Source organism: Lathyrus oleraceus, chromosome 4 (genome assembly GCF_024323335.1).
Source record: "Lathyrus oleraceus cultivar Zhongwan6 chromosome 4, CAAS_Psat_ZW6_1.0, whole genome shotgun sequence".
Taxonomy (NCBI): domain Eukaryota; kingdom Viridiplantae; phylum Streptophyta; class Magnoliopsida; order Fabales; family Fabaceae; genus Lathyrus; species Lathyrus oleraceus.
In genome coordinates this window covers 109,288,505-109,299,808 of record NC_066582.1, presented here as the reverse complement: position 1 = coordinate 109,299,808, position 11,304 = coordinate 109,288,505, and positions in this window count along the sequence as shown.

Below are 11,304 nucleotides of genomic sequence, written 5' to 3'. Positions count from 1 at the left end.
ATTGTCCAAATACAACCATTTTATTTTGCTAAAACACCCTTACACTGCAAAATCCATAGCTGAGTTATTCGTCAAAGAGGTGGTGAGATTACATGGAATTCCGAATTCCCTAATCAGTGACAGAGACCCTATTTTTATTAGCCATTTTTGGATGGAACTATTTAAAATGCAAGGAACCAAACTTAAGATGAGTTCATCGTACCATCCCGAAACCGACGGTCAGACGGAAGTAGTCAATAGGTGTTTGGAGAGTTACTTGAGGTGTTTTGCTTCTGACCATCCCAAGACGTGGTCGTATTGGATACCGTGGGCTGAATTTTGGTACAACACAACTTATCATATCTCTATTGGGAAGTCCCCTTTTGAGGTGGTGTATGGGAGGCAGCCACCCACTCTACTGAAGTTCTTAACTAATGAAACTAAAGTAGCTGCTGTGGCACTTGAGTTAAGAGAGAGAGATGAAGCCTTGAAGCAACTCAAGCTGCATCTGTTGAAAGCTCAGGAGCAGATGACAAGGTATGCCAACAAAAGAAGAAGAGATTTATGTTTTAACGTTGGAGAGTGGGTTTTCTTAAAACTCAGGCCTCATAGGCAGCAATCGGTAGTGAAAAGAATTAATCAGAAATTGGCTGCTAGATTCTATGGCCCTTTTCAGGTGGAAGAGAAAATTGGAGAAGTCGCATACAAGTTGAAACTTCCAGCCGAGTCAAAAATCCATCCTGTGTTTCATGTATCTTTAATCAAAAGAGCAGTAGGAAACTATGAGGTACAAGGAGAACTGCCTAGAGAATTGGAGATAAATGAGGCTGCTGATGCGTATCCAGATAAGATTGTGGGTTCTAGAACTGTTTTGCAAGGCGATACTGAAGTGCAACAGAGCTTGGTCCAATGGAAGAACCGGTCCATTGATGATGTGACATGGGAAGATAATGAACTTCTAATTGGGCAATTTCCTGAATTCTGCCTTGAGGACAAGGCTGTTTCTAAGGAGGTGGGAGTTGATAGAAACAGGGTGCAGAATGTGGGCTTTGATTATGGGCCTAAGCCAAGGGTGTGGAAGGTTTATCAGAGGAAAAAGACAAAAGGAAAGGGGAATGATGACGTGGTTAAGAATGTATGAGTGGCATGAGAAAAAGGTTATATAAGGAGTGAGTGGAGGCAGAGATGGGTAGGGAAGAATTCTGTTATGATTTTGTGGGGTCACCTCTAGGTGATTTGGACAGAGGCATACGTGCTTCTTAGGGCTGGTATTCCACTACCAGTTTGTTGCATCTTTTCTCTTTTCCCAAATACATGTAATTGTGAATCCTTCATTGAATACAATTGCATTGCTGTTATCCTTTCTCTTCTTTTTCTTTCTCAAAATCATATTAACTGTTATATTATCCTATCAATTTCATAATATTTTTCATAAACTCTTTGAATTTTTTATTAACCTTTTAGAGTTTGGAATAGTTTTGTGTTTTGGTGTTTAAATTAGAGGAAAATGAGGAGGTGAGAATTGGAGTGAGTTGTTTAGTTTAGTTGAGCCAAAGATTACCAATTTTATATCTGTATCTTATTTTGTTCTAATTGATACATAGCAAACAAAAAATCAATAAATAATTTAACTTAATTTAATGAAATCAAATTAATTGCATAATATTATTAACTTGAATTGGATGTGATTGTTATTAAGTAGGTGAAGAGATGTAATTGAAATCTAAACATAGTTTAATTTTTCGTAAGTAAAAAATTGATGGAAGAATAGTCAAAATAATAGTTGAAATATTATTTTCTGACTACAAACTTGGAATAATTCAAATTTAATCTCTCTTAAAATGAAACTAATTGCACGTGTCTTTCAAAAAAAATCTTAAAATCCATTTTTTAAAATATTTATAATTTTTTAATACATTGCAGCTATGTTTACAAGAAAATCTTATATCTAAATCTGAAAATTTAGGAAAAGTAAAGTGGAGTAAATTTGATACCAAAAAGTCTATTTGATATGTGTATGGATGAAAATCGAAAATGTGGAAAATCGAGAATCGCTTTTAGAAATAAAAAATGGAAAGAGATATGCGAATCATTCAATAAAGGCGCGAATAAAAATTATAGCCAAGAACAGTTGAAAATAAAATGGATGATTTGAGAGTTGATTGTACTACCTGAAAATAATTATTGGGTAAAGAAACAGGTTTGGGATGGAATCCTCAATCAGAAAATATTGAAGCTGACCCTGCATGATGGGATGCTAAAATAAGGGTGATCATTAAAAAGATTTATTTTACATTTAGTTAAAGTTGAGTAAAATAATAGTTTGTTTAAGTCTTATCCCTAATTGATTATGTAGGGAAATGTAAAATATGCAAAATTTCGATATCAAAGATTTGAATTTTGTGATGAGCTGGAATTTATTTTTGGAAAAACTGTTGCAACAAGTCAACACCAATGGACGCCATCTTTGGGGGTGCCATTTGAACCTAATGAAAAAAATACTATTGATGATGTACCATTAGAAAATATTGAATCTGATGAAGATAAATTTATTTATGTAGAAAATACTCAACCAAAGAAGAAAAGAAAGACTTCACTAGATATGGGGGAGAAAGTGACAAAGGGTAAGACAAAGGTTGAAACTGCAATAGCTATGAGAAATACATTAGAGAGATTAGTTCAAGTAGCTGAAGGTCATAATGAAATTGAAAAGGTTGAAAATATAGTCATGTCTCATGTGTATGGACAATACTCAATTCCAGATTGTGTTAAAATATTGAAAAGTGCAAAAGAGAAAGGACTTTTGAATGGGCAATAATTTAGCTATGCTTTAGAGATTATTAAAGATGAAAATAACATAATCCTATTAATGTCCTTAAAAGATTATACAAATGCTCTAGCAGAGTGGATTCTATACAAGTATGAGTGACAAAAAAAATGATCTAATATTATGTTAAGATTTAAACTTTTATTTTCTATTTTTATTTACTTCTATGCTTTTACTTGAGATTTGACTTCATGATATATAATATAGTACTATATTTAAGTTGTTATTTTTCTTTGAGTGCTTCATTGCGAGTTTTTAATTGGTATTTACATTTATACAGTTGAATTACTTTAAACAATAATGTATTTAAATTTATTTCCTTAATTTTAAATTGTCTTTCAGATGTCTTCTAATCAAATCAAAGAGCATTTGAGAAAATTTAAATAAAATAAAATATGGGTTTTATAAGATCTATTATATTGAAGCAGCAATTGCTTACGACTATCATATGAAGTACTTAATAAAGCAGGGTAGTAGATTTCTTTATTCTCATGGATGAACTTGGGTTCGAGAAACTCTTAACACTCCAGGTGAAAGTTATAACATGTTTAGGATGGAAACTCATACCTTATTGAAACTTGAAAAATTATTGGTGAGTAAAGGATGGTTACATCCATCTAAAGAAATAACATCATTTGAGGCACTAACTATATTTCTTTGGAGTTGCGCGCATAGTAAAACTAATTGAAATGTTCAAAATAAATTTGAAAAATCAAGAGAGACTGTAAGTAGAAAGTTTTGGGAAGTTTTAGATAGTTTATGTTTATTAGCAAAGGAAATTTTAAGGCCTCCCGATTTTAAATTTACTGGATTTTCATCCAAAATAAAAAATGACCGTAGGTATTGGCCTCATTTTGAAGGATGCATTAGTGCAATCGATGGAACACATATCCCTGCCATTTTCCCACTAAAGATCAAGTTTGTTATATTGGTATAAAGGGATTTTCAACACAAAGTGCCATGTTAGTATGCAATTTAGACATGTTATTCACGTTTGTTGTTGTCGGTTGGCCTAGTACTTGTTGGTGTTGATTGAAAATATACATGTTGATACTCCTTATGGTGGGGTATGATTTTCGGTGAAGAAAATGAAAGTTGATGTATTATTTTCAATCAAGGTGGAGATTGTTGGGGTTGGTTGAAAATATACATGTTGAAGAAGTCCCACATGTCTTAGTTTTGTGAATGAAGAGAGAGTCCAAGGCTATATATAGGATACAAGTTATTTGAAGTCTCACATCGCTTAATTTTGTGAAGGAAGAGGGAATCCAAAGCTATATATAGGATTCAAGTTCTTCATTCCAAGATTTACCAGTAAAAAACACTTTAAGCTTGTATTTAACTTTCTTTGTTCTCTTATACTCTTGTATTAGAGTGTAGTGAGATGTAGTTAAATATTTGTTTTGGAGTGTGTGGGTGTACTGGGGGTCTGAGTTAGTTGATTCTCTGGTTGTCATTTGACAACAACCATGGTTTTTTCTTCGGTTTTGGAGTTTCCACGTTATGTTCTTGTGTTGTGATTGTGTTCTTATTTTTTCTCTCTATGATTTGTTTATTTTTTTCATAATAACTGGTACTCGAGATTTTGGTTCGATCCAGAGATAAGTGTTGTTAGTATTATCTGTGGTTGCAGTTTTGTGTTATCTTCCACATCAGAAAAGAAGGGTAGTGTTGTGAAAGAGTTGTTGAGATACAGTCACAAGCTCTGCTGTGCAGTTTAGGCTAGAGGAAATTGAAGGAAGATTTTTTTTTGACTTGTGGAAAGTTCAAGTCAAATATGTATTGATATAATCAAGATTACACAAGGTGCAATATTTCGTCGGTGGTTGAAGAGCTTCCTGCCAACAAGGAAGTTGCACCATAAGTTTTCAACATGTGAAAGTTCTTAAAGTAATTTAGCTTCAAATGAAGTATACTCTTCTTTAGGTGGATTATGATAGTTTTTTAAAACTATGATTGTCAGTGAAGACAATGTGAATTTCTTTGAGTGATCCAGGTTCAAGTGAAATTTATTCTTCATGATAAAATATATGATTGTCGGTGATGACAATGTGAAATTATTGAAGTGGTTTATCTTCAAGCTGAAATATATTTTTTATGAGAGGGTATGATAGTTTTTAAAACTATGAATGTCGGTGAAGACAATGTGAAAATTCTTGGAGTGATGTAGCTTTAATTGACTATACTCTTTATGATGGAGTATGATTATCGGTGAAGACGATGAAAGTTTATGTATTATTTTCAATTAAGATGGAGATTGTTGGTGTTGATTGGAAATATACATATTGATACTCCTTATGGTGGAGTATGATTGTCAGAGAAGACAATGAAAGCATATGTATTATTTTCAATCAAGGTGAAGATTGTTAGGGTTGGTTGAAAATATACATGTTGGAGAAGTCCCACATCGCTTAGTTTTGTAAATGAAGAGAGAGTCTAAGTCTATGTATATGATACAAGTTATTTGAAGTCTCATATCGCTTAGGTTTGTGAAGGGAGATGGAGTCCAAGGCTATATATATGATTCAATTTTTTCATTCCAATATGCACCAGTCAAAAGCACTTTAAGCTTGTATTTGACTTTATTTTTCCTCTTAGACTCTTGTATTAAAGTGTTGTGAGATGTAGTTAAATATTTGTTTTGGAGGGTGTGGGTGTACTGTGTAACACCCTTCTACCCAAACGACATATTTAAATAAATTATCAGAGTACAATATGTAGAAGAGTTTACATTTCTTACATCATAACACTTATCGCATCACAACATAAAACATATTATTTATTTTATTAAAACTTCGCAGCGGACAACAACACAAATATTATCATTCATCATATAACAATTCATAATAATGTTTCAACATTATCTCAACAAAGCATCTCAACATATTAGTCATCATAAACAACGTAAATAATAACCAATTATCTATCGAATCCCATAACCCCGGTGTCACATGACCAGAGCATTTGACTCGACTCCGTAGAATAACTCTACACTTATTCTTCAAACCTCAACAATAGCTACTCCTCTTTATCTGCACATTGCTCATCATAGATGAACATAAATACATGCAGAAGGGGTGAGAATTACATTATTAAATAATAATATAACGACAGAAATATAAACATAAATATATTTCACATATGCCAACACAGCTCATCATAATCATCATAATCAACATACTCATGAACATCAACAAAACAACATATCAAATGCAATGCACACACCCATGCATGACTCAACACGACTCGGTATACCCATTTTGTGACCAACTACAGGATCACCACTCCCAGATTCATCACCATAGAATCTGAGTTCCCCGCAAGGAACCAAGCCTCTCCACAAGCCCGGAGTCAACAACATCATTGGAACTCAGTCCGTTCATCACTAGGCATCGGCCTTTCATGAATGCATGCACACCAAACATGCATCATAATCAACATAGCAACAACAGCATCATATAGTCATGTTATCATCATCATTAATAGCATGACATACAACTCAACAAAACAACAACAACATTACAACGATATCACATCTGGGAGTTTAAAACGCGAAAGCTGTCCGTCAAACTGATATGGCGAACGCCATTAGGCTAATGGCGAACGCCATTAGCGTTAAACGCTCTTATTCTGGAAAAACTGTCCGTCAAACTGATATGGCGAACGCCATTAGGCTAATGGCGAACGCCATTAGCGTTAAACGCTCTTATTCTGAAAAAAAGCCCAAATGGCGAACGCCAAAGGCATAATGGCGAACGTCATTTGGCTGTTATGTGCATAAATAAGATTTTAAGTGCGGAAACAGTGGACGCGCGGGCTTCTAAGCATATAACTCAACAAAACTCACAGATCGGAGAATTTCCATCAAAACCCCAAACTTTCCCAATCTCCCTAAAATCCCCAAAATCCATCAACAATCCAACATATATCATGAATTTGCTCGCATATTATCGTTTAATAAGGTTCAGACCCCTTACCTCTTTGGATTGAAGGAAGTTCTGAGCAATCTTTGGCCTTTTCCTCCTCCTTCTCTTTCTCTTCAGCGTTTTTCCCTTTCTCTGACTCTGAGGCAAAAATACGTGAAAACACTCTGAGTTCTCACTTTGGCCTCTTTTATCAATTTCCACTTTTACCCTTCCACTCTTCATATTCCATTTATTTTATTATTATTAAAATAAATAACATCTATAATAATAATAATAATTCCCAATATTATTTAATAATTCATTTTACCTTCAAATAATCATATTAAAATAATATTTAAATTAATCTAACAATATTCTGGGTGTTACATACTGAGGGTCTGAGTTAGTTGAGGGTATATTATGTGTTGTAAAAATGTTCACATAGTGTTCTTCACTGGTTGTAATTTGACAACGACCGTGGTCTTTTCTCCAGTTTTGGAATTTCTACGTTATGTTATTGTATTATGATTGTGTTCATATTTTTTATCTATGCTTTATTTGTTTTTTTCCAACAACTGGTATCCAAGATTTTGGTTCGATCCGGGGATAACTGTTCTTAGTATGCTTTATGGTTGCAATTTTGTTTGATCTTCCACATCAAAAAAGAAGGATAGTGTTATGAAAGAATTATTGAGCTGCAGTCACAAGCTCCGCTTTGTAGTTTAGGCTAGAGAAAGTTTATGGAAGAATTTTATTTGACTTGTGGAAAGTTAAAGTCAAACAGTTGTTGATACAATCAAGATTACAAAAGGTGCATGATTTCGTCAGTGGTTGAAGAGCTTTCTGCCAACAAGGAAGTTGCACCATATGTTTTCAACATGTGAAAATTCTTGAAGTGATTTAGCTTTAAGTGAAGTATACTTTTCTTTAGGTTGAGTATGATGGTTTTTTAAAACTATGATTATCGGTGAAGACAATGTGAAATTCTTGGAGTGGTTCAGTTTCAAGTGAAATTTGTTCTTCATGATAAAATATATGATTGTCGGTGATGACAATGTGAAATTATTGAAGTGGTTTATCTTCAAGTGAAATATATTCTTTATTAGAGGGCATGATATTTTTTAAAGCTATGATTGTTGGTGAAGACAATGTGAAAATTCTTGGAGTGGTCTAGCTTCGAGTGACTATACTATTTATCGTGGAGTATGATTGTCGGTGAAGACGATGAAATTTTATGTATTATTTTCAATCAAGGTGGAGATTATCGGGGTTGATTGAAAATATACATGTTGATATTTCTTATGATGGAGTATGATTGTCGTTGAAGACAATGAAAACTTATGTATTATTTTCAATCAAGATGGAGATTATTGGGGTTGGTTGAAAATATACATGTTGAATAAGCCCCACATCGCTTAATTTTGTGAATGAAGAGAGTCCAAGGCTATATATAGGATACAAGTTATTTGAAGTCCCACATCGCTTATTTTTGTGAAGGAAGAGGGAGTCAAAGGCTATATATATGATTCAAGTTCTTAATTCCAAGATGCACCAAACTAAAGCACTTTAAGTTTGTATTTGACTTTGCTTGTTCTCTTATATTCTTGTATTAGAGTGTTGCGAGATGTAGTTAAATATTTATTTTGGAGGGTATGGGTGTACTGGGGACCTGAGTTAGTTGAGGGTATATTATGTGTTATAAAAAATTTCACATAGTGTTATTCTCTGGTTGTCATTTGACAATTGTCGTAGTTTTTTCTTCGATTTTGGAGTTTCTACGTTATGTTCTTGTTTTGTGATTACGTTCCTCTTTTTACTCTATGCTTTGTTTGTTTTTTCCCAATAGTGTTGTACATGACACTCGTATTCTTTCATGTGTGATTGAAGAAATGAAAAGTGTGTTCCCTCATCTTCCTGAAGGCATGTATAAATTTGTCATACAATAAATTTCAATACACATAAATAATTTATTTTTAATATAAACTAACAATGAAATTTTTATAAGCATTAGGAAAGTACTATCTAGTTTATGTTAGATATTCAAATATGAAAGGGTATCTATCACCATTCAAAGTTGAATGAAATCATATTCCAGATTTTAGAGATGGAATTCAAGTAGAAGGTATGCATGAAGTATTCAACCATGCACATTCTTCATTGAGAAATATCATTGAAAGAACAATTGGAGTTTGGAAGAAACATTGACATATATTATGTGATATAGACCATTTTTGTTAATCAAACATAAGATCATAGTTGCAACAACAAAACTCCATAACTTTATTCAAATATATAGTATTAAAGATAAGGAATTTAATAAATATGACGATATCTCTGAATATATGACAAGTCGCGACGAAGAAATAAATATAAATGAAGATGTGTGCTTATATAATTCAAAAAGAGTACAAGATGGAGGTTACATGAAAAAAGTTAGAAATAAATAGGTCTTGTGTTGATGGAAAGTAGAAATGTCTGGTTTTTTTTCTTCATGATTTGTGTTTTCAACCATGTATTATTTGTTAACTCTTTTGATATTATTTATTATGAAATTATTTAAGTCTCTTTAAATTAGTTTTCTTCATAAAATATTTATAAAAATATTTTTATACAATAATTATCAACTCGTATTCATGGTATAACAAATAAAAGTTTTTGAATAAATAGAAATTTTTAAAGCATTTTTTTAATATTCAAAATAATTTTTATTTGTTATGTTAATTCATAATAATTTTATCAAATTTTTATAGAAACATTTTACCAAACAACTTTTAATTTAAAAGTGGATTTAAAAAGAAATAAAAACAAAAACTATCAAACAACTTTAACTTTATTTCTAAAACTATTACTTATAACATTATTCTAAAAGCTACTTTTAGAGCGTAAAAAAGTCGGGGCAAATGGAACCTAAGAATTGTTCTCAAGCACGAGAAAAATGGTATGTTCTCAAGCAACCAATTCCTAACAACTAAATATAACTAGATTCGAAGAACAATACTTATGAGAAGGATCAAGTTGAATGTCTAGATATAATATTTCTCTTAATTTTAGTCGTCATGGAGAACAATATGATCATTAACCTCGAGGATTTTCTTTTAAATAAGAAATACAAGATATGAGAAATGTAGAACTTTCCAAGGTCTTTTCTATACAAGGTAGGAATCCAAATGTATTTAAAATAGTTGAGATTTAAAATTTGGATTTCTTATAGACCAAATAGTTGGTCACAAGTTCTATTTGAAATTGTCTCGGATAGTTAGATTAGATTCATTCTGAATGAATTTTAATATATCTACCACATCTTGTTGAAAAGAAAAGAAATTAGTTTGTGATGCTAAATAGATGAATTATAAAATGAATGAGATTCATTTTATATTCCTTTGAATTTTGGAAGAAAAACACAGTTCTAAAGGAAGACAATGATTTCATGTGTTGAAAGAAAAAAACTTTTAATGGTTATCGAAAGAGTCAAAGTAAAAGAAACAAGTAATACTTTTTCTTCATACATTTAGTTGTAGAAAATCAATTTGTCTACTTCTACATCAAGGGTATGTGATACCAGCTATTGATCTCACATTTATAAGAATGTGAAGAGTCTTTAAAGAAATATGACATTGATTATAATTTTAGTCATCTTACGTCTAGAATGAAACAACGAGTTTTAATTGACTATAAGAGTTAATGGTTAGACTTAGATTAGAGCTTGGAATGAAGCCAAATAACTGTTATTAAGTTTCATTTAGTAAAAGAAACATTAATTATAAGTCTTGTATTGACAAGATGAGGAGTGCATGTTTTGATAATGGACAATTGTTGTTACGATTATCCAGAACAAAGTTTTTAATACTAAATCAAGTAATGGATTTGAGTCCAACGATCTTGATATGCTCATCTATAACAAATGGGGGAATGACCAAATAAGATTTGAATATTATCTATATCAGTGACATTAATGTTTAGTCCGAATAAGTGAGAGATGCATTTCCAAAGTCTATATGAATAGGTTTTTGGATTCATTTGATTTTATATTATTTGATATATGCAAGTCTTGGTTTTAGAAGATATTTCTGATGTACTGTTCGTCGATTAAAGTGAAAGGACATATGATATATCTTAATTATATATATATATATGTGTGTGTTGGGAAACACGTGTGAGTTGTATTAAGAAACAAGTGTGAGTTCTAAGTCACACATTGCTTAGAAAAATGGAGGTCGAACACTTTATAAGTAAGAGGAACCATACACCTATCACCTTATGGTTTTGGGTGAATATGTTGTGTCTATTTCACTTGTTAGGGTGAGTCTTTAACCTTTAGGTGAGTGTTTAACCCAAAGTGAATGCTTCCCCCTCATAATGACCCATCGGTGGGATGTATATGGATCTCTAAACATATTCACCAGATGAATTTTGTTTCTCTTACTTCATTTATGTTATAGACAAACTCAGTAATTATGGATTTGTGTATATGATACAAGTTAGAATTCTTTTGAGAAGAGTTTAAGAATGAAGTAAAAGGAAACAACTCGAAAATGTATTAAGACCATACAAATTATTCATTGTGGTAAATACCTATATAAAGAATATAATTAC